Genomic DNA, 25802 nt, shown 5'->3' with positions numbered 1-25802 from the left:
TGTTTAAATTTCCCAGATCAAAGAGCTCAATGCAAATTCCTCCAGCTCCAAACCACCATTTGATGTTCTGGGAGCCAAATTATTGTGGTGATTACCGTTAGCCGTACACAACGGTTAGCGCCGGGCCAAACAATCTCCTTGTTGTGTCTTGCAATTAGCGCTGTGACTTTTTAGGCCTAGCTAGCGTCTGAAGCACATCCACAATAAGACTGGCTGTTGGGGTTGATAAAGTGATTTGGCTTTGCAGTTCCTTTCATCCTTGCAAAGTCGGGATGTTGCAGGGCTCTTGCGGGTACCATATGCATATTCACACCTCCTCCTTATTCTTCTTCTGGTGACAACAGCACCACTGTGTTCTATACTCTGAAGCTAGCGCTACGTGCTATCAGTGTCGTAGAAATAGTATTACAGAACTAGAAATGGTGTGTGCTGCTTTAGTGGATTTCTATTTCTATACTGAACAAAAATATAAACGCAACATACAACAATTTCAACGATTTTACTGCGTTACAGTTCATATGAGGAAATCAGTCAGTTGAAATAAATTCATTAGGCCCTAATCTATGGATTTCACATGACTGGGAATACAGATATGCATATGTTGGCCACAGATACCTTTAAAAAAAAGTTAGGAGCGTCTCATGCAGGGCGACGCATCTCCTTCGCATTGGGTTGATCAAGCTGTTGATTGCGGCCTGTGGAATGTTGTCCTACTCCACTTCAATGGCTGTGCGAAGTCGCTGGATATTGGCAGGAACTTGAACACGCTGTCGTACACGTCAATCCAGAGCTTCCCAAACATGCTCAATGGGTGACATGTCTGGTGAGTATGCAGGCCATGGAAGAACTGTGGACATTTTCAGCTTCCAGAAATTGTGTACAGATCCTTGTGACATGGGGCCGGTAGAAAGCTGGTAGAAAGCTACAGTAAAATATACATTGATATTTACACACATACAATATATTTTGGTACTGTTTCGTGAGCACAGAGGTTATAAGTCGGGCCGGCCATAGCCTTTTGGGAGCCTAAGCAAAAAAAATTGATGGGGCTCCCCCACCCCAAGAGCAAAACATTTTTGTGCCCCTTGCCCCTCTTGAAGGCAGAGAGAAACAAGTTTTAGAGTTCATTTCCTGCAATTCTACACATTTTGCCATGACTTGTGCCATGGTAATATGATATCTGAGTTAGAATGACTATCAAAATCAATCGGGGCCTCCTGGAGGTCAAAGCCCCCGGGCATGTGCCCTTCATGCCTGGTCGATAATTCAATCATGATTACTGCAATTTTAGATAGCTGGCTAGACGAACAAAAAAAATATGTTAGCTGACATGGGCTCATTGACCGACTGTCAGTGACTGACATAACAAGAGAAAGACTGCAGTGCACCACCACATTTTGAAATTGCACCCTGTGTATTCTACAATTATAACTCTCAACAGTAAGCCGAGACCCCAACTGAGTTCCCAGTAGGCCTCTTATGTCGCTTATGCCCAAGGCCGGCCCTGATCTTAACGGAGAGCCATAAAGACAGTATCTGTGTATGCCTATGTGTTTAAACCCTATTCAAACCAACACATCAGATCTGAATACCCAAAGTCAATAATCAGTGCCTACTTCGCATTCAGACACGTTCGCCTACTCATCATCAGCACCCAATCCGTTTGTGAAGTTTTTATTGTTGTTTGGGGTTATTGAAGGCAGCAGCCGGTTGAAAGGATAACTTTGCCTGTGGGAAGGACGGGCACAGAGGATCAAGTTCAGCTGTGTTTTTGATAACACTTTCCATTCCAGAGGCACTAGCCCAGCTCTGATGCCTCACTCTTTGATTGTCTCTTTAGTGTTCGAAGCCGCTGATGCCTCCTACAGCGGAGCCATGCAAGGGTGGAGGTGAATGAATGGCCAAGGATTACAGCAATCGAAATGGAGATGGATTTCTTCCAAGGTGACAGACACATTGGAGGATGTTGGTTTTCAAGGCCTTGTGTATGTGACAGTGTTGTCGGAAAAGGACGGCTGTATTCTGAATGTGTCACGTACAATTAGCACCGTGACATAGATATATATGTAGACGACCCAATGATGCTAGCGTCTGATCAAACGTACAGTACACCCTGTATGGTCACCTTCCGGGGTGAAGAAAGAGAGAATGTTGGCTGACTGAGAGAGATGACACATAGTTAGTTTGAAGCTCATATCGAAGAGGGGGTATAGATAGAAATTCTGATGTAGTCGTAGTCGCTGTCGTAGTGCAGCGGCCTACACTTAATTCAAGCCAGCAAACTCAAGTTTTGAAACCTGGCTATTTTATTTCCACCATTTTGAGTCTTCTCTGTTTCCCTGTGAGCGAGGCGTATTTGTGGCGACCTCGACAAAGAAGCGGCGGATTAGCGACAGAGAAAGAGCCTTGGAAACGCTCTTTTTTGTGTGTATTTCCGAGCAGAAATGTAACAGTATTAGATCGACTTTAATTACACAGACTCGCGGATGGGCCTCTTTTCTCTCCGCGGTGGAAACGCTTAGCGTTTGCTGTCGTTTCAAGGCTCTCAAAAGGATGTGTTGGCATGTTCAGGGCCCTGGCAGAGGAAGCAGAAGGGGTAGCATTGAACTGTTATTGTTTGGAAAGCGTGTAAGCGGCCTTCACAACGGCACAGCCACATCCACGAAACGGGCAAGAAAAAAATCGAGAAAACCCTCTTGACAGACGGCTTAACAGGCAAAACCGAATTTTGTCTTTTGCCGGCTAGATGTCAGATGCCTTGCCAACGAGAGAGAGCGAAAGCCCACCACAGAATCTCTCTCCTGCGTCTTTCTCACTCTCTCTTTTTTCCTCCGCTTGAAGTCGGTTTGGTGAATGCACACATCAAAGGACGAAACGCTCCGAATGTACATTGTTGTTCCAGTAACCACATGAAAAAGGAGAGAGGAGTGAGGAGACTGGGATTTTTTCCCTTCCTTATACAGAAATAGGCAGCAACGGAGGATTTGGGTTGAAAATGGGGAAAGATTGACTCTTTTATCTCTTCATTTCAAATGGCTTCCTCTTCTTTCTAACCACCTTTCTTATCTTAACGCCTGACCAGCTCTGCTACGAAGCAGATGCCTCCTGTATGTTGTGTGCTAATCTTCCACAAACAGAGGAGCTGATGTGAGCAGAAAAAGCCACAGGGCCTGGTAGGAGGAGGTTTATGTTAGCTTCAACTAGTCATGCTCCTGACTCATTGTCATTAAACAAGCTATGTGATGGGAGTTAAACTTCGAGGAACTCTTCTAGCTCTCTACGGCTCGACAGGCCGCAGACATCCCACACATGTTGTAAAGAGGTCTCCGCTGCTAACCTGACAAAACGGCCCCAACTTGTGCTTCTACTTAACAGAGGGCTTTAGCAGAGCTCGCCTTATCTTTACACAAGGACCACCCAGGAGTGACAAATCACTTCTCACCTTCAGTCGTTGTGTGTGTACGCGCGTGTGGCCTAGGGTATGCACAAGCTCGTGTATCCGCGTGCCTAAACAACTGCAAGTGAGTATGAGTGTGTGTCCCTAAGTAGCTGCAAGCTTATGGAGTACGTGTGTGTCTGCATGTGTTTTATTTGTGTCACTGTCTACCTCCCACCATCTGGGACCTGTTTGGAGAGATTCTCTGTAAAACCCACAGTCACGCTGAGGAAGGATTACCACGGTGAAAGCAGCACCTGGAAGAAAGTCTGCTCTCCTCTCTTCTCCTTGGCTCCTTCAGATGCTCAAAGAGGTTCTGGGTTCTCTGCTGGAGGCACAGGATTTGTGCCTGACCTACATGGGAGTCCTGGAGCGCTGTATCCTTCCATAAAAGCAACAAGCCAACATCTACCTAGCCATCTTTTTTTCCTCGACCACCAAGATAGATTCAAGTGTGGAATATACTATTGTTGTGGTGTACTGTACATTTCTTGAGCATTGAGTGACTTTTGAGATTGCTAGTGTTGTAATCCTATACAAGGCCCAGTTTTTTCTTGATCACCTGACCTGACCAGGAAAAACACTGGGCCCTACAGATGTAGGATCTTAATTTGAGCCAGTTTGCTACAGCAGGACAATAATCCTGCAGCAACAGGACATTTGAATTATTATGTGGATTCTAATTAATGGACATTTTTTGTAAGGGAAAATCAAGTCTGAAATGTTTGTGGAAATTACAAACTTCAGAAGCCTTTTTCAACCTCAAATGAGCTACACGTTTTAAATGCAACAGGGTGATCAAATTAAGATCTGTAGTTGTAGGTCGTTGTAGGTCTGTAGTTGTAGGTCATATCTCCGTACCCTAAGCTTTTTCCTGTTCAGGTCATTTAGCCAGGAAAAACTCCAGGCCCTAATCATAGAGTATTTCCAACTGTGATTGTCCCAAGAAATCCTGCTCTACTGGATGGAGGAACCATGGTTGGGGAGCTGTGTTCGTATTGCCTGCCTGGGGTGTTGCCTCTGGGGCTGTGGCCTCTCCATGGTGGGTGGTGGATAGGGTGAACGCAGTGTGGCCTGGCATCCAGCGCTGTGTGCTGTAAGAATGTGCTGAGTTATGCAGAGTTCCTGACCCACCCACACGGCTGGCTTATCGGACATCACCATGCTACAGTTCAAAGGCAGGAGCCGGGACTCTTTCTGATCCATGTCTGAAACATGTCTGTGTGTGTGCATGCATGTGTATCTTTATGTGTCGTCTTTGGACACACTGTCTCCACACTGTCTACACTGTCTCCACTATCATGTACCACTGTCTCCACACTGCCTCCACTATCCTGTACCATTGTCTCCACTATCCTGTACCACTGTCTCCACACTGTCTACACTGTCTCCACTATCATGTACCACTGTCTCCACACTGCCTCCACTATCCTGTACCATTGTCTCCACTATCCTGTACCACTGTCTCCACTATCCTGTACCACTGTCTCCACACCGTCTCCACTATCCTGTACCATTGTCTCCACTATCCTGTACCACTGTCTCCACACTGCCTCCACTATCCTGTACCACTGTCTCCACTATCATGTACCACTGTCTCCACACTGCCTCCACTATCCTGTACCACTGTCTCCACTATCATGTACCACTGTCTCCACACTGCCTCCAGTATCCTGTACCATTGTCTCCACTATTCTGTACCACTGTCTCCACACTACCTCCACTATCCTGTACCACTGTCTCCACTATCATGTACCACGGTCTCCACACTGCCTCCACTATCCTGTACCACTGTCTCCACTATCCTGTACCATTGTCTCCACACTGTCTCCACTATCCTGTACCATTGTCTCCACTATCCTGTACCACTGTCTCCACACTGCCTCCACTATCCTGTACCACTGTCTCCACTATCATGTACCACTGTCTCCACACTGCCTCCACTATCCTGTACCACTGTCTCCACTATCATGTACCACTGTCTCCACTATCCTGTACCACTGTCTCCACGCTGCCTCCACTATCCTGTACCACTGTCTCCACTATCATGTACCACTGTCTCCACACTGCCTCCACTATCATGTACCACTGTCTCCACACTGCCTCCACTATCACGTACCACTGTCTCCACTATCCTGTACCACTGTCTCAACACTATCTCCACTATCACGTACCACTGTCTCCACTATCACGTACCACTGTCTCCACTATCCTGTACCACTGTCTCCACACTTTCTCCACTATCACGTACCACTGTCTCCACTATCACGTACCACTGTCTCCACTATCCTGTACCACTGTCTCCACACTTTCTCCACTATCACGTACCACTGTCTCCACTATCCTGTACCACTGTCTCCACTATCCTGTACCACTGTCTCCACACGGTTTCCACTATCATGTACCACTGTCTCAACACTGTTTCCACTATCCTGTACCACTGTCTCTACACTGTTTCCACGATCATGTACCACTGTCTCCACACTGTTTCCACTATCATGTACCACTGTCTCCACACTGTCTCCACTATCCTGTACCACTGTCTACACACTGTATCCACTATCATGTACCACTGTCTCCACACTGTTTCCACTATCACGTACCACTGTCTCCACTATCCTGTACCACTGTCTTCACACTGTCTCCACTATCCTGTACCACTGTCTCCACACTGCCTCCACTATCCTGTACCACTGTCTCCACTATCATGTACCACTGTCTCCACACTGCCTCCACTATCCTGTACCACTGTCTCCACTATCATGTACCACTGTCTCCACTATCCTGTACCACTGTCTCCACACTGCCTCCACTATCCTGTACCACTGTCTCCACTATCATGTACCACTGTCTCCACACTGCCTCCACTATCATGTACCACTGTCTCCACACTGCCTCCACTATCACGTACCACTGTCTCCACTATCCTGTACCACTGTCTCAACACTATCTCCACTATCACGTACCACTGTCTCCACTATCACGTACCACTGTCTCCACTATCCTGTACCACTGTCTCCACACTTTCTCCACTATCACGTACCACTGTCTCCACTATCCTGTACCACTGTCTCCACTATCCTGTACCACTGTCTCCACACTGTTTCTACTATCATGTACCACTGTCTCTACACTGTTTCCACGATCATGTACCACTGTCTCCACACTGTTTCCACTATCATGTACCACTGTCTCCACACTGTCTCCACTATCCTGTACCACTGTCTACACACTGTATCCACTATCATGTACCACTGTCTCCACACTGTTTCCACTATCACGTACCACTGTCTCCACTATCCTGTACCACTGTCTTCACACTGTCTCCACTATCCTGTACCACTGTCTCCACACTGCCTCCACTATCCTGTACCACTGTCTCCACTATCATGTACCACTGTCTCCACACTGCCTCCACTATCCTGTACCACTGTCTCCACTATCATGTACCACTGTCTCCACTATCCTGTACCACTGTCTCCACACTGCCTCCACTATCCTGTACCACTGTCTCCACTATCATGTACCACTGTCTCCACACTGCCTCCACTATCATGTACCACTGTCTCCACACTGCCTCCACTATCACGTACCACTGTCTCCACTATCCTGTACCACTGTCTCAACACTATCTCCACTATCACGTACCACTGTCTCCACTATCACGTACCACTGTCTCCACTATCCTGTACCACTGTCTCCACACTTTCTCCACTATCACGTACCACTGTCTCCACTATCCTGTACCACTGTCTCCACTATCCTGTACCACTGTCTCCACACTGTTTCTACTATCATGTACCACTGTCTCTACACTGTTTCCACGATCATGTACCACTGTCTCCACACTGTTTCCACTATCATGTACCACTGTCTCCACACTGTCTCCACTATCACGTACCACTGTCTCCACTATCCTGTACCACTGTCTTCACACTGTCTCCACTATCCTGTACTACTGTCTCCACACTGTCTCCACTATCCTGTACCACTGTCTCCTCACTGTATCCACTATCATGTACCACTGTCTCAACACTGTCTCCACTATCACGTACCACTGTCTCCACTATTCTGTACCACTGTCTCCTCACTGTATCCACTATCATGTACCACTGTCTCCACACTGTTTCCACTATCATGTACCACTGTCTCCACACTGTTTCCACTATCCTGTACCACTGTCTCCTCACTGTATCCACTAACATGTACCACTGTCTCCACACTGTTTCCACTATCATGTACCACTGTCTCCACACTGTTTCCACTATCCTGTACCACTGTCTCCACACTGTTTCCACTATCCTGTACCACTGTCTCCACACTGTTTTCAATATCCTGTACCACTGCCTCCACTATACTGTACCACTGTCTCCACACTGTATCCACTATCATGTACCACTGTCTCCACAGTTTCCACTACCATGTACCACTGTCTCCCCACTGTTTCCACTATCATGTACCACTGTCTCCACACTGTCTCCACTATCCTGTACCACTGTCTCCTTACTGTCTCCACTATCATCTACCACTGTCTCCACTATCATGTACCACTGTCTCCACACTGTTTCCACTATCATGTACCACTGTCTCCACACTGTTTCCACTATCATGTACCAATGTCTCCACACTGTTTCCACTATCATGTACCACTGTCTCCACACTGTTTCCACTATCATGTACCACTGTCTCCACACTGTCTCCACTATCCTGTACCACTGTCTCCACACTGTATCCACTATCATGTACCACTGTCTCCACACTGTTTCCACTATCATGTACCACTGTCTCCACACTGTCTCCACTATCCTATACTATTGTCTCCACTATCCTGTACCACTGTCTCCACTATCCTGTACCACTGTCTCCACTATCCTGTACCACTGTCTCCACACTGCCTCCACTATCCTGTACCACTGTCTCCACTATCATGTACCACTGTCTCCACACTGTCTACACTGTCTCCACTATCATGTACCACTGTCTCCACACTGCCTCCACTATCCTGTACCATTGTCTCCACTATCCTGTACCACTGTCTCCACTATCCTGTACCACTGTCTCCACACCGTCTCCACTATCCTGTACCATTGTCTCCACTATCCTGTACCACTGTCTCCACACTGCCTCCACTATCCTGTACCACTGTCTCCACTATCATGTACCACTGTCTCCACACTGCCTCCAGTATCCTGTACCATTGTCTCCACTATTCTGTACCACTGTCTCCACACTGCCTCCACTATCCTGTACCACTGTCTCCACTATCATGTACCACGGTCTCCACACTGCCTCCACTATCCTGTACCACTGTCTCCACTATCCTGTACCATTGTCTCCACACTGTCTCCACTATCCTGTACCATTGTCTCCACTATCCTGTACCACTGTCTCCACACTGCCTCCACTATCCTGTACCACTGTCTCCACTATCATGTACCACTGTCTCCACACTGCCTCCACTATCCTGTACCACTGTCTCCACTATCATGTACCACTGTCTCCACTATCCTGTACCACTGTCTCCACACTGCCTCCACTATCCTGTACCACTGTCTCCACTATCATGTACCACTGTCTCCACACTGCCTCCACTATCATGTACCACTGTCTCCACACTGCCTCCACTATCACGTACCACTGTCTCCACTATCCTGTACCACTGTCTCAACACTATCTCCACTATCACGTACCACTGTCTCCACTATCACGTACCACTGTCTCCACTATCCTGTACCACTGTCTCCACACTTTCTCCACTATCACGTACCACTGTCTCCACTATCACGTACCACTGTCTCCACTATCCTGTACCACTGTCTCCACACTTTCTCCACTATCACGTACCACTGTCTCCACTATCCTGTACCACTGTCTCCACTATCCTGTACCACTGTCTCCACACTGTTTCCACTATCATGTACCACTGTCTCAACACTGTTTCCACTATCCTGTACCACTGTCTCTACACTGTTTCCACGATCATGTACCACTGTCTCCACACTGTTTCCACTATCATGTACCACTGTCTCCACACTGTCTCCACTATCCTGTACCACTGTCTATAGACTGTATCCACTATCATGTACCACTGTCTCCACACTGTTTCCACTATCACGTACCACTGTCTCCACTATCCTGTACCACTGTCTTCACACTGTCTCCACTATCCTGTACCACTGTCTCCACACTGCCTCCACTATCCTGTACCACTGTCTCCACTATCATGTACCACTGTCTCCACACTGCCTCCACTATCCTGTACCACTGTCTCCACTATCATGTACCACTGTCTCCACTATCCTGTACCACTGTCTCCACACTGCCTCCACTATCCTGTACCACTGTCTCCACTATCATGTACCACTGTCTCCACACTGCCTCCACTATCATGTACCACTGTCTCCACACTGCCTCCACTATCACGTACCACTGTCTCCACTATCCTGTACCACTGTCTCAACACTATCTCCACTATCACGTACCACTGTCTCCACTATGACGTACCACTGTCTCCACTATCCTGTACCACTGTCTCCACACTTTCTCCACTATCACGTACCACTGTCTCCACTATCAAGTACCACTGTCTCCACTATCCTGTACCACTGTCTTCACACTTTCTCCACTATCACGTACCACTGTCTCCACTATCCTGTACCACTGTCTCCACTATCCTGTACCACTGTCTCCACACTGTTTCTACTATCATGTACCACTGTCTCTACACTGTTTCCACGATCATGTACCACTGTCTCCACACTGTTTCCACTATCATGTACCACTGTTTCCACACTGTCTCCACTATCACGTACCACTGTCTCCACTATCCTGTACCACTGTCTTCACACTGTCTCCACTATCCTGTACCACTGTCTCCACACTGTCTCCACTATCCTGTACCACTGTCTCCTCACTGTATCCACTATCATGTACCACTGTCTCAACACTGTCTCCACTATCACGTACCACTGTCTCCACTATTCTGTACCACTGTCTCCTCACTGTATCCACTATCATGTACCACTGTCTCCACACTGTTTCCACTATCATGTACCACTGTCTCCACACTGTTTCCACTATCCTGTACCACTGTCTCCTCACTGTATCCACTAACATGTACCACTGTCTCCACACTGTTTCCACTATCATGTACCACTGTCTCCACACTGTTTCCACTATCCTGTACCACTGTCTCCACACTGTTTCCACTATCCTGTACCACTGTCTCCACACTGTTTTCACTATCCTGTACCACTGCCTCCACTATACTGTACCACTGTCTCCACACTGTATCCACTATCATGTACCACTGTCTCCACAGTTTCCACTACCATGTACCACTGTCTCCCCACTGTTTCCACTATCATGTACCACTGTCTCCACACTGTCTCCACTATCCTGTACCACTGTCTCCTCACTGTCTCCACTATCATCTACCACTGTCTCCACTATCATGTACCACTGTCTCCACACTGTTTCCACTATCATGTACCACTGTCTCCACACTGTTTCCACTATCATGTACCAATGTCTCCACACTGTTTCCACTATCATGTACCACTGTCCCCACACTGTTTCCACTATCATGTACCACTGTCTCCACACTGTCTCCACTATCCTGTACCACTGTCTCCACACTGTATCCACTATCATGTACCACTGTCTCCACACTGTTTCCACTATCATGTACCACTGTCTCCACACTGTCTCCACTATCCTGTACCACTGTCTCCTCACTGTTTCCACTATCATGTACCACTGTCTCCACACTGTTTCCACTATCATGTACCACTGTCTCCACACTGTTTCCACTATCATGTACCACTGTCTCCACACTGTTTCCACTATCATGTACCACTGTCTCCACACTGTTTCCACTATCATGTACCACTGTCTCCACACTGTTTCCACTATCATGTACCACTGTCTCCACACTGTCTCCACTATCATGCACCACTGTCTCCACACTGTCTCCACTATCCTGTACCACTGTCTCCTCACTTTATCCACTATCATGTACCACTGCCTCCACTATCATGTACCACTGTCTCCACACTGTCTCCACTATCATGTACCACTGTCTCCACACTGTCTCCACTATCCTGTACCACTGTCTCCACACTGTCTCCACTATCCTGTACCACTCTCTCCTCACTGTTTCCACTATCATGTACCACTGTCTCCACACTGTTTCCACTATCATGTACCACTTTCTCCACACTGTTTCCCTTATCATGTATCACTGTCTCCACACTGTCTCCACTATCCTGTACCACTGTCTCCTCACTGTATCCACTATCATGTACCACTGTCTCCACACTGTCTCCACTATCCTGTACCACTGTCTCCTCACTGTTTCCACTATCATGTACCACTGTCTCCACACTGTATCCACTATCATGTACCACTGTCTCCACACTGTTTCCACTATCATGTACCACTGTCTCCACACTGTTTCCACTATCATGTACCACTGTCTCCACACTGTTTCCTCTATCATGTACCACTGTCTCCACACTGTTTCCACTATCCTGTACCACTGTCTCCTCACTGTATCCACTATCATGTGCCACTGTCTCCACACTGTTTCCACTATCATGTACCACTGCCTCCACTATACTGTACCACTGTCTCCGCACTGTCATGTACCACTGTCTCCACACTGTTTCCACTATCCTGTACCACTGTCTCCACACTGTTTCCACTATCCTGTACCACTGTCTCCTCACTGTATCCACTATCATGTACCACTGTCTCCACACTGTTTCCACTATCATGTACCACTGCCTCCACTATACTGTACCACTGTCTCCGCACTGTCATGTACCACTGTCTCCACACTGTTTCCACTATCCTGTACCACTGTCTCCACACTGTTTCCACTATCATGTACCACTGTCTCCACACTGTCTCCACTATCCTGTACCACTGTCTTCACACTGTCTCCACTATCATGTACCACTGTCTCCACACTGTCTCCACTATAATTTACCAAGGCCCTTGACCCTTCCACCCCTACCCCCCTCCAATACCCCTACCCCTCTGCCATCTTCCTCTCAACTGTTCCCCTCCTCCCCCAGCCCTGCCCTGCCCTGCTCCTAATGACCTCTGTGGTGCCTGGTGTTGTCAGGGGGGGGGGGGGGGGGGGGGGGTGACATCAGCTGTTACAACGAGTCCACTGCCTCCTCCAGTTCTACTGTGTACTGCTAGAGTCAATGTCACTGTGTACTGTTAGAGTCAATGGGCCGTGTTGTTCTCTGCTCCCTGACATTGGTATGGCACGCTCCTACTGTCACAATGAAAGAGAGAGGAGCATTGTGTGGCTGAAGTCCTTATAGTCCCAGTTCTTCTGAAGGGAAGCCTGACTGCTGTTACTGTTAGCTCTCTGGATACTGTGTAGGAGGAAGGTGTGTGTTTCAGGCTTATATTAGATAGAATGTACAGAGTTCTAACTTCAAATGTACTGTTTAAATTGCACAATGTCTCTGCATTACAGAACAAATGTGGGTATGTGTATTTTTTGTTTTACTGTCCTTGAGGGACCAGAAGTCCCCCAAGGACTAGTTAAACTAGGACAAGTGGGTACATCTTGCCAGTCCCCACAAGGAAAAAGGCTAGTTTAGGTTTAGGGTTAGAATTAGGGTTAGGGGTTACGTTTAAGGTTAGGGTTAGGGTTAGATTAAGGGTTAGGGTTAGGAAAATAGTTTTTGAATGGGAATCAATTGTTTAGTCCCCACATGGATAGTAAGACAAATGTGTGTGTGTTTGTGTGTGTGTGTGTGTGTGTGTGTGTGTGTGTGTGTGTGTGTGTGTGTGTGTGTGTGTGTGTGTGTGTGTGTGTGTGTGTGTGTGTGTGTGTGTGTGTGTGTGTGCGTGCAGGTGACTGCCCTTGTGTGTGGAGGCAGAGAGTTAAAAGTCAGTGTGTTTATGGAATTCAGTCTTTCCTGCGGGTCTATTTTTATGGCGCTACCTTGTTTGTGCTGTCTTAATTAGTACGGGCCATGATTAGATCTTCACAGTAGCTAGAACAACCTCATGTAATTAAGGCTTTACTCGTAGAGCAAAATAACCTTTGAAGATGGTAGACAAAACAGATGAATCCTTGAAAAAGGCAGTTACACTTAAATCTATGTAATCTAGGTCTATGGCCTCTGCTGTTATTCTTTCAGGCTGATTCAGTTGAAGGAGGCATCCTAATCTGTTTGTTTTTGACACATAAAAGACATTAGTAATCAATCCAGTGGGTGAACTGGGCATAGCAGATAGTAAAACAATGTTGTGAAACTTTTGTCCCTGACCTTTGCATTGTCTCTAGTTCACTCATCTCCACTGCAGACAAAAAAAGTGTTGTGGACAGATTTGAACCTTTATTTAACTAGGCAAGTCAGTTAACCCTACTGTTGTGTTGGTTTCATGTTAATTAATTCTGTGTTCCCGGTCCAAAATGACCGCCCCATTATAGCTGATTATAAAACCATAATAATACATATATTATCACCTAATGTTGTGCGAGATCTTTTTATCAACTTAACTTCTTGTGAACATTACTGTCACGCCCTGACCTTAGAGAGCTTTTTATGTCTCTATTTCGGTTTGGTCAGGATGTGATTTGGGTGGGCATTCTATGTTCTATTTTCTATGTTTTTGTATTTCTTTGTTTTGGCTGGGTATGGTTCTCAATCAGGGACAGCTGTCTATCATTATCTTTGATTGGGAATCATACTTAGGCAGCCTTTTTTCCCCCTTTTGTGTTTGTGGGAAGTTGACTTTTGTTAGTGGCACTTATACCCTGTAAGCTTCACGGTTGTTCTTTCGTTTCTTGTTTTGTTGGCGACATTTTAAATAAAAAGGAAAATGTACGCTCACCATGCTCACCATGCTGGCCAGGAGAGGCAGCCCCCCAAAAATGTTTGGGGGGGGGGGAACACGGGACGGTCGGAAGGAACCAGAGCCAGTCGTGGTGAACTTGCAGGGGAGCGAAGGTAGTGAAGCAGAGACAGTGAAGGAGTTGATGGGGAGATTGGAGGAGAGAGCTATGAGAGATGGTGCTGTGTTGGTGCATGAGGCACGACATTCGCCCTACGGAGCGTGTCCTCGGTTTGATGTCACCTGAGTCAGCTCTCATTCTCGTCCTGAGGTGCGTGCTAGCCGTCTGGTGAAGACCGTGCCAGCCCCACGCACCAGGCCTCCTGTGCGCCTCGCCAGCCCTGCACGTCTTGTGCCAGCTTGGCGCTCCAGACCTCCAGTGCGCCTCCACAGCCCGGGGAGTCCTGCGCCGGCTCTACGCACGGTTTCCCCAGTTCGCCAGGAGAACCCAGTGCGGCCTGTTCCAGCTCCCTGCACATGCCGGGCTAAAGTGGGCATGCAGACAAGAGGAGCGGTGCAAGTGCTAAGCACCAGAGCTCCAGTACTCCCCCACAGCCCGGTCCGACGTGTGCCCGCGCTCTGGAGGTGCCGGGCTAGAGTGGGCATTCAGCCTGGAAGAGTGGTGCCAAGGCTACTCACCAGATATCCAGTGCTCCCCCACAGCCCGGTTCATCCTGTGCTTCCTCCAAGAACCAGGCCTCTTGTATGTCTCCCCAGCCTGGTGGGCCCTGTGGCAGCCCCACGCACCAGGCTGTCTATACGTCTCCTCCCATCAGTGAGTATCCACAGTCCGGGGTCCGCAACGAGGGTGCCCAGTCCGGGGCCCGCAGCGAGAGTGCCCAGTCCGGGGCCCGCAGCGAGGGTGCCCAGTCCGGGGCCCGCAAGAGGGTTCCCAGTCCGGGCCCCGCAACAAGGGTCCCCAGTCCGGGGCCCGCTACGAGGGTCCCCAGTCCGTGGCCCGCAACAAGGGTCCCCAGTCCGTGGCCAGCAACGAGGGTGCCCAGTCCGGGCCCCGCAACGAGTGTCCCCAGTCCGGGGTCGGCGACGGGGGTCCCCGCACCAGAGGCACTACCAAAGTGGGGTGAGCCAGAGGTGGAGCGGGGTCTACGTCCCACACCAGAGCCGCCACCGCGGATAGATGCCCACCCAGACCCTCCCCTATAGGTTCAGGTTTTGCCACCTTTGTGGGGGGGTACTGGGGGGGGGGGGGGGGTACTGTCACGCCCTGACCTTAGAGAGCTTTTTACGGCTCTGTTTTGGTTTGGTCACGTTGTGATTTGGGTGGGCATTCTATGTTCTATTTTCTATGTTTTTGTATTTCTTTGTTTTGGCCGGGTATGGTTCTCAATCAGGGACAGCTGTCTATCGTTGTCTCTGATTGGGAATCATACTTAGGCAGCCTTTTTCCGTTTGTGGGACGTTGACTTTTGTTATGCCCTGTAAGCTTCACGGTTGTTCTTTCGTTTCTTGTTTTGTTGGCGACATTTGAAATAAAAAGAAAATCTACGCTCACCACGCTGCACTTTGGTCTTCTTCCAGCATCGGCTGTGACAATTACAAGTTTTTGAACTTCTATTTGCTATTTATGGCCTGAAGGCCTCATTGACCTGAGCTCATACAACTCGTTTTTGAGTAAAAAAAAGCATAATGTATGGATTATTTTGACTATAACAAATACTCATATGAAACATATTGTGCTATTTATCACAGACTACTTTGTGTCAAAGTTTAACAAGGACTCTCTCCTCCTCACCAGTGTCATGATCAAAGATATGATCAAGAGCCTCACATACAGTATATCGTTTGGTCATTGTGCTGCCACAGAATGAATTGTGAGCAAGGCCTCAAAAAAGCCTTATATACCAGAGCTGCAAGAAAAGTCCTATATATTATTGAAACAATGTTGCGATTGTTTGTGAGAATGCCGACAGGTGTGGTTCCCGTGGGGGAAAGATTCTATTGGGGAAAGGTTCCCGTGGGGGTTGCCATGGAAGCCAAGAAGGGGAGTGAGGTGTGTGTGTGTGTGTGTGTGCTCAAATACACATGCATGTGGGGCCTGGGAGAGGAAGTTACTATCCATGTTTCTGAACTCAATTTTATACACTAATTGTAGTCTCACCCATTTATGTCTAATGACAGGTCATTTTTGACCGGGAACACCACAGGTGTACAAAAGTAAAATGAAACATCCAAAATTGAATGAAAATCATCAAAATGTATTTTGTGTGTTCAGATGCCCTGTGTGGACAAAGTCATGGAACCTTATGACAATCAGATTCAATGAACTACATTTTCCAGAGAGAAAACCCAGACGACGCTGGGCCAATTGTGCGCCACCCTATGGGACGCCCAATCACGACCGGATGTGATGCAACCTGGATTCGAACCAGGTACTGCAGTGACGCCTCTTGCACTTAGACTGCTGCGCAACTCAGGAGCCCACATACTTGGAGACAATTCCTCAGGAATTTACCATAGGTGTCGCACACACTTAATGAAGAGAAAATATTTCCCCCTCCCTTGTCAGGAAAGATTCCCACTTACTTTCATTCCATACGGAGAATTGTCCTAATTTCCCTTCCTTTACCTCAAATCGAACACTTTAGAAGTCAAACCCGCCTTTTTTCGTTGCGTTTACCTCATGTGTTTTGAGCTCTTTTGTCCTCTTCTGTGGCGACGCAAACTTTGTGAGCGATGTGACTTCTTCTTGGTGTCTGACGAGGTTTCGTTACGTTCTCTTGTTTCTGAGAGTGAGCACATTCTTCCCTGCGGGTTCATTAGCATACATCAAGCCCCATGTCGTCAAACCGCAAAGTTAATTTGAATCTTCGTTCGGGAACGGTGTCTTTCAACAGGCAGCTGTCAGACACATCAACCACACGACACACGGTAGAGAAGGAGGAGAAGTTAAATCGAAGTACACTCTCAAAGGCTATATTTAGATGACATGTCACTTTTTTTATCAAGAGTAGAAGCTCTTTCGAAGTAGTCAATACGGAGTGCTTTATCAGGAAACCAAAAAACTTTGAACAATTGGAAAAGATGAAGTGATTCTCAGTTTTTTTGCTTGAAAGACAGCAAAGTGAGATTGTTCCCAAGTAGACAGGAGCGTTTAAGGGCCTCGCGTTTTGAGCCGCCCATCAGTCAAGGAGAAACGAGCAGCACCTCCCGTTGGCGTCTGATCGTTAGGTGTCCTCAAAGTGTCTCAAAGTCTCTTTGTTATCGCCGAGCGCGTCGATTAAAGAGACGAATATCATTTATTCATCCTCGCCATTGAGGGAAAGAAAAGGATTCAAGAGTTTGTGTTTCATTTCCGTCAAATTCAGAGGTACCTTGATGAAGTCAGCTTTCTTTGTCAAGCTGTGTGGTGAGACGAGGCTGAGAGCTGTGGCCCATTTGAAAATGTATATTTTGGGGGGAGGGGGCACTTTGAACAGTTTTTGGTAAGATAAGCGGTATTTAAACTTTTTTGTGGAACTTTGAATTGTAGGGCAGCAATACTGAGGAGAAAATACTACTAAAACGCTGCTCCACTGTTTGTAGAGCAGATGAAGCATGCTAACACAGAACAATAGAACAAAAAAATGACCTTGTAAGACTCTTCTATGTAAGTGTGTATAGATGAATGTAAAATGTATTTCAGTGACGTGGACATCGTGGAAGAGTCAGCGTACACTGGATGGGTCTGGTTATCCTTTCAGTGTGGGACAAAAACCTATTCATTTAAACCCCCTTTCCATGTGTGAAGTCTGATTCTTTAGTATCCTTGACAGTCTCAGTCCCATATGTTCCGACCGTTTACATTTCAAGATTACAATCCTGTTGTAAGGTTTCTTTTGGTGGTTGAAAAGTTATTTTCAAGCCGGGAAGTTTTGCCGTCTTCACTTTTCAACTGGCAAGATGAATATCGGTGGGACAAAGCAGAGAAGGGAAGGCTTTTGACTAGACTTCTAAGAGCCAGGAGCGAGTCCTGTCTTTCTTTTGCAGTTCCCTATAACGGGCTGCCTCGCCTAGCTGCTGAAGAGACACTATATCAAATGCAAAGTGAGAAGTCAAAGTCTTTCAAGTTACATCAGTAGATCCTTGTGGAAATGCTCCTCTGCTATGCTTAGGTTTTTCAGAACTTTTTTCCATTTAAAAAGAGGAGATTGGTTCATTTTCTCCATGTTTTTGGATGGTTGCTTATGAGCAGTTGAGCAGGAAGTGTTATAATAAGCAGTTATGATCAGTTATAAGCAGAAAGAAAGGAAGTTATAAGCAGGAAGTGTTATAGTTAGCAGTTATGACCAGTTATAAGCAGAAAGAAAGTAAGTTATGAACAAAAAGTGTTATAATAACCAGTTATGAACAGAAAGTGTATGTTGTTTTTACTGTACTGCCATTCATGGACAGCACTCTTGGTTTAAAGAGGGATAAAGGCCTCTGTATCGTATTCACTAAAGTATAACCACAGGACATTCACCTTAAAGACTCCCTTGAATTAAGTGCAGAGGCTGTCATCGGATAGCTAGGTGTCAACAGAGAAATGGCAGATGTTGTAATAAGGAGATAACACGGTTTAGCAACAAACCAAAAAACTTCAAGAGAAAACCATGATTAAGTGGATCTTTCTTGGGTGTTGTCACATTTTTGTTTTAAGTATTTTGGTCAATGATAAGAAGTAAACAGTTCTTGCATAGAGACGCTAACTCGATTTGCCCCTGACACTTTCAAGTATCTCAGATCAGTTTAAAGACCGTCCAACCACATCAAGACTGCATTTATTTTCTCTCAATTGCAGTATGGTTTCTGTTGAGAACTTGCTGTCTGAACATTCTGTGTTAGATATTTTAAGTCTAAACAGTCAGTGTTTTGTGTTCACCAAGGTTGGGTGGCCAGTGGTTAACACTCCCAATAGCACTTTCTAGGGTTAGAAACTGGAAACAGAATGTAACTAGACCTCATTGCAAATAATCACCCTGGGCTCTTTAAATGTTCTTAGCCCGTTTGTTTACACATTGTAAATCGTGAACAGAAATGCTTGGACATTGTGCGGCATGTATATTTCAAGGTTTGAACATTATATGGCATCTGAATTTCTGCCACATGACTGCAGGCTTTTGGTGCTTTTTCCTCTGAAGTCTTACTCAGATTCCTGAGGACAAAAAAAAGAGTTATGTGTTCCGAGGTTTTGCAAAGAATGCATCTCCGACTGTTTCCAAAGGGGAATTTCCTCAGAGCACAATATATCGGCTCAGACATGGGCTTCTACACAAACTGTTGCGTCCACATAACTTCCTGACCCTTTTGAGAAAGTTTAGGAATCAGTTTTGGCACTGTGCAGCAGCCAAGCAGGCACACCGGTTCCCAACACTGGTATTCACCCCGTAATTCTCTCCCTTTGATCTGATAGGTTCTAGTTTTGTAAAGTCTTCCTCTACTCCCTGTTTACCGTCCCATAGACCAAGCCTCTTCAATAAGCGAAGCCCCGGTGATGTCATTATAGGTGACACCACCACCACCGCACCTGAGAGTATACTTGGCCATTACATCATCTCCGGGCTTCACTGAGCGCACCCCTGTGTGTGTGTGTGTGTGTGTGTGTGTGTGTGTGTGTGTGTGTGTGTGTGTGTGTGTGTGTGTGTGTGTGTGTGTGTGTGTGTGTGTGTGTGTGTGTGTGTGTGTGTGTGTGCATATGTGTCCCTCGGGTCTGCAGTAGCACAGGGGGGGAACAAAAGAATCAAAAGCGTCCCATCACTCCATGCCCCCGGATAGAGTTACATGGTGTGTCGTGCCAAAACACAAGGGCATAGAACAGGAAGGCTATGAGAATCAAAGGACACCGAGGAGGGTAACAAACAAGGGGACTACCTTTGTATCCTCCGACAGGAAGGTAGTGTGTAAGACAGGGGAGATTTGGGACTGGAAATATTCTAACCTAAAAAAAAGGGGGAAAAAAGGCAAATCCCCCCAAAATCTTGGCATTTCGTCAATGACCTTCTTCCACTCCACATCAACACACACAAAACAAGTGACATCCTCTCTGTCGAGAGGCCAGGGAGATTTATATTGTGGAGAAAAGCAAGTAGGGTGACATTTTGAACCTTGGAGGATGATGGAGGCATTGAAAGGAAATATGATAAGGTATGCCTGTGGAATGTCTTTGAGAGTTGGCGCCTGGATCTGTAACTCATTTTGCATCCCAAACAGCACCCTATTCCCTATATAGTGCACTACTTTTCACCAGGGCCCATAGGGTTCTGGTCAAAAGTAGTGCATTATGTAGGGAATAGCGTGCCATTTGGGACACGGCCCCTCAGGGTTCCTAAATGTAGTTGTTGAACTCTGACTGCACTGGGCTGTGCATCCCTGATAATTAAGTGTTTGGTTGAAGCATTTAAACAAAATACTTTTGCAAACCTCAAAGTATGTCACACGTTATCATGTTTTTGTGACACTGACACACGACTAATTGGATCAAAGAGTGGCCAGTAGAGCCAATTCACAGTAAAAGTCCAGTTCACAGTAAAAACAACTTCTCTTTCCCTGTCTATGTCTTCAATCTTTAGATCATGTCAACATCTAAGAGATTTTAGGCACTCAATACTGACCTTTACATTTTTGGAGTTAGTGAAGATATTTTGTTGCTGTAAACATAGTATAGTAATATCTAAGTAGTACGATATACTCTATGTACATATTGTGTAATACAATTACTAACTTCTGCATTTGGTTGCAGGTGGACTGTATCTAGAGGAGACTTTTGGAGAAGAGACTGCGGACCAACATGCTGCCAGTGGTGAGTACCTGTTTACAAGTGATGCATCAAATCCTCACAAATACAATTGGTTATACTGGCTAAAAAAGGCCAGTGACAAAGTCCCTATAGGACACCAATCCTGGCATCACACACACATTTTCAAACACTGGCTCTTGCACTGGATTACATGGACACATGCACACACACGCACTAGAGTCCGAAGCCAGGCCAATCACTTCCCAGAAAGACACAATACAAAGAGAGGGGTGACCTTGCATGACCACACACAGACACACACACACACACACACACACACACACACACACACACACACACACACACACACACACACACACACACACACACACACACACACACACACACACACACACACACACACACACACACACACACACACACACACACACACACACACAGTCTTGTATAACTAACCTTGTGGGGACACACAATTCAGTCCCATGCAAAATCCTATTTTCCCTAACCATTAACCCTAAACCTGTGCATTTCAGGTAAAATAACAACCCAATGTTTATATCCCAGGACAAATTAGCTAGGAACAGCAAGCTAACTAGCTAAATTGGCATACAGTTGAAGTCGGAAGTTTACATACACTTAGGTTGGAGTCATTAAAAGTAGTTTTTCAACCACTCCACAAATTTATTGTTAAGTAGGTTAGGACATCTACTTTGTGTGTGACACAAGTAATTTTTCCAATAATTGTTTATCAACAGACTCTTTCACTGTATCACAATTCCAGTGGGTCAGACGTTTACATACACTAAGTTGACTGTGCCTTTAAACAGCTTGGAAAATTCCAGAAAATTATGTCCTTGGGAGCAATTTCCAAACGCCTGAAGGTACCACGTTCATCTGTACAAACAATAGTATGCAAGTATTAACACTATGGGACATTTACATTACATTTACATTTAAGTCATTTAGCAGACGCTCTTATCCAGAGCGACTTACAAATTGGTGCATTCACCTTAAGATATCCAGTGGAACAGCCTTCAGTGGGACCACGCAGCCTTCATACCGCTCAGGAAGGAGACGTGTTCCGTCTCCTAGAGATGAACGTACTTTGGTATGAAAATTGCAAATCAATCCCAGAACAACAGCAAAGAACCTTGTGAAGATGCTGGAGGAAACAGATACAAAAGTTGAAGCAACATCTCAAGACATCAGTCAGGAAGTTAAAGCTTTGTCGCAAATGGGTCTTCCAAATGGACAATGACCCAAGCATATTTCCAAAGTTGTGTCAAAATGACTTAAGGACAACACAGTCAAGGTATTGGAGTGGCCATCACAAAGCCCTGACCTCAATCCAATAGAAAATCTGTGGGAAGAACTGAAAAATAGTGCGCGAGCTAGGAGGCCTACAAACCTGACTCAGTTACACCAGCTCTGTCAGGAGGAATGGGCCAAGATTCACCCAACTTATTGTGGGAAGCTTGTGGAAAGCTATCCGAAACATTTGACCCAAGTTAAACAATTTAAAGGCAGTGCTACCAAATACTAATTGAGTGTATGTAAACTTCTGACCCACTGGGAATGTGATGAAAGAAATAAAAGGTTAAATAAATAATTCTCTCTACTATTGTTCTGACATTTCACATTCTAAAATAAAGTGGTGATTCTAACTGACCTAAGACAGGGGATTTTTACTAGTATTACATGTCAGAAATTGTGAAAAACTAAGTTTAAATGTATTTGTCTATGGTGTATGTAAACTTCTGACTTCAACTGTAAATGTTTAATGCTTTTATACCTGTTCCAAAATTAATATAGTTGGTTCAGAGTTCGTTTTGATATTTCAACCTGCGTATCCTGATTGCGTCTGGTGTGGGTCTGGTGTGACAAAATCAACATGCGCTAGATCGCACACGTGGACGCACGAGCATGAGCTCGTGTAAACCCCCCACATAGTATAAAGGGGGTGAAAAAATTACAGTATTGACTTATTTGAACCCAGAGTGAGTATTTTCAACATTATGAGTCAATGAGCTCTAGTGCCTGAATTAAATCGGTGTGTAAAATTATGCAGTCATTGCAGTGTAAGTTCAACTAAATTCAGTGGAATTTTAACACCATTTTGAGTCAAATTAACTCTGAAAATGTGACACTACCTGTATAGTAACTTTAACACTATGTAGACTGGGACCAAATGTTATCTGAAAGTGTTGAATTCAACTCTATAGGAGTTAAATTAACACTTTTATTTTTACGGTGTAGAAATAGTATATGACCTTGTGGGTACCAACAAAATGTCCCCAGTTGGTCAGATTTATGTTTGATTACTATTCTTAAGTCCCCACTAGTATAGTTAAACGTCAGCAGTCTTCACGCACACACACGCACGCACACACACACACACACACACACACTGGCTCCACAACACTACAGCTGCCGTGGGGCGCTAAAGTGAGTTGGCCCAGTGTGATTGAAGGTCCAGCTGGTGGCCACCCTTTTGATCCTCTCCCTTTCATGAGAAAGACAAACAGCACCGCGTCGTCACTCACGCTGGCTGATTGATACATACACACACACACACACACTAATGGACGTTCTTTCTCACTGTAATCACTCAGCTAATGACCCGATTGAACTCTGAATGGAGCCTGACGAGGATGGTGAGAACAGAAGGCGGAGTCAGAGGGAGAGAGGGCCCAGCGACGGATCAGAAGGGAGAATTTAGGGGGGGACGGGATAAGGGGAGGGAGATCAGGGGGAGTGACCATGAACTTGGTTGCAAAAATGTTAGCCTGGATTTAAAACATAGGATTCCGTTTCACATTTTCTTTTTGTTTCACTGTGTGAAAAAAGTCTTTATCTTGCCATGGTTGCACAGGGTCGAGGTTAGCCTGAGTCTTCGGCCCAAATCAGTGTATCCTCGTGGTCCGTTTCATCAACAAAGTGTTTTCCCTTTATCACAACAGAAGAGCAGGTCTACCGACTGGCCAATAAGCTCTACCTATAGCTCATCATGATTTATGAGGTAATCGCCACCCTGGTGTTTGAAATAGAGACTCAAAACTATTGGCTTTTTAAAAGTAATTGTGGGTGTTTTTCCCCTTTAGGCAAACAATATAGTAAGACTGACAACAATGCTAGTGGAACAAAAGGGAGAGGAATGCTCAGCCGGATCCTAGCTTCCTGGGTATCCGCCTCCCTGGAGGCCATTGTGGGGCCTCTTGTTCCCTTGTGCCTCGTGCATTTCCAATGCATTTGTTTTCGACTGGGTTTTGATGGAAGTCACTTCCCACTGCCAGTGCCCATACTTGATCATTGACCTAAAAATCACAAATGTTCTTATCAGCTTCTCAGCAGATGTTTTTTGTTCTCATTGGAAGTCGGTCTTTATGAAACATTTAGTTTGAAGTGTGAGGATTGTCCCAGTGTAAAAAGTTCACAGACAAGAAGGACAAGAGGGAAGGCCCTTTTAGAGTGGCTGGTGTCATATTCCTTGTGCCACAGGGGTCAAAGGGCTTGAGTTTGTCCGGGATGTTAGAAATAAGGTCTCTAAAAGGGTTATCCCGCTGTCCCCATAGGACAACCCTTTTTGGTTCCAGGTAGAACTCCTTTTGGCTCCAGGTAGAACTCTTTTAGGTTCCATGTAGAACCCTCTGTGGAAAAGGTTCTATATAGAACCCAAACTTGTTCTACCTGGAACCAAAAGGGTTCTACCTGGAACCAAAAAAGGGTTCTTCAAAGGGTTCTCCTATGTGGACAGCCAAAGAGCCCTTTTAGGTTCTAGATAGCACCCTTTTTTAAAAGAGTGTATGTATTTTTTACCCTTATATTACTGTCGTGTAAAATTGTGGTGTGTGTGCGTGCGTGCGTGCGTGTGCTTGCGTGCGTGCGTGTATGCGTGTGTGTGTGTTTATCTGTATGAGTGTGTGCGCGAGCGTGTTTCAGAGAAAGATTCGTAGAAAGAGGGGTTGAGGTCTCTGTTACCCGCCAGTAGCAGTGAGCTGTTAGCCCCATAAACCACAACGTTTGTATGAAATACCAGCGGGAGCAGAAAGGTCAGAGGAGGAAATTAGCAGCTGTCTTTTCCTCTCCTTTCATGTTAGCCGCGGGGCTAATCGCCACCGAGCCATCAGCTCATTTCCACTTGAAAACAAACTCAGCAATGATACCGGGGAGGAGCTGTTTGCTCACATTTAATGGCACCGGATTTGATTCTGAAGGGAGGGGAGGGAACGATCCTCGTGTTCTCACTCTCTCTTTCTGTCTCTCTCCTCGTTCTCTCTCTCTCTTTCTGTCTCTCTCCTTGTTCTCTCTCTCTCTCTTTCTGTCTCTCTCTCTCTTTCTGTCTCTCTCCTTGTTCTCTCTCCTCGTTCTTTCTCTCTCTTTCTGTCTCTCTCCTTGTTCTCTCTCCTCGTTCTTTCTCTCTCTTTCTGTCTCTCTCCTTGTTCTCTCTCTCCTTCTTTCTATCTTTTCCTTTGTTCTCTCTCTATCACCCCATCGCAGGTGCGGGAGGGTAAACATGGGAGCATGCTCCTTTCAAACTGCTCTGTTGACACATCTCAATTCCGTTGGGGACTAACGGTGATTAGTTGTGCTTTGCCTTGGAGGTCTACCAAGTTGAAAGAGGCCACTAGAATGAGTACGGCTTGAGTGTTATTGCAACACGGCCTTTTGAACGCTGTTGACCTCAACATCAGGAAACATAATGTACATTCTTTTCTCTATTTTATTCTCTGTTCCTCTGCCACCACATAGATGGTGTACAATCAT

General features: G+C 46.0%; 1 protein-coding gene across 1 annotated transcript in view; it reads left to right on the top strand.

The window, feature by feature from the left end:
* The window catches only part of LOC129839870 (axin-2-like), a 56697-nt gene that overhangs the window by 1019 nt on the left and 29876 nt on the right, over positions 1–25802 (top strand). Inside the window, exon 2 of the mRNA XM_055907569.1 lies at positions 21021–21080. The gene's annotated coding sequence lies outside the window, so the exon portion shown is untranslated. The remainder of the gene's footprint in view (positions 1–21020; positions 21081–25802) is intronic.

The sequence above is a fragment of the Salvelinus fontinalis genome, chromosome 40, assembly GCF_029448725.1.
Source record: "Salvelinus fontinalis isolate EN_2023a chromosome 40, ASM2944872v1, whole genome shotgun sequence".
NCBI lineage: Eukaryota > Metazoa > Chordata > Actinopteri > Salmoniformes > Salmonidae > Salvelinus > Salvelinus fontinalis.
Note: the sequence above shows the minus strand (reverse complement) of the source record. Positions and strands in the feature narration are given on the sequence as shown.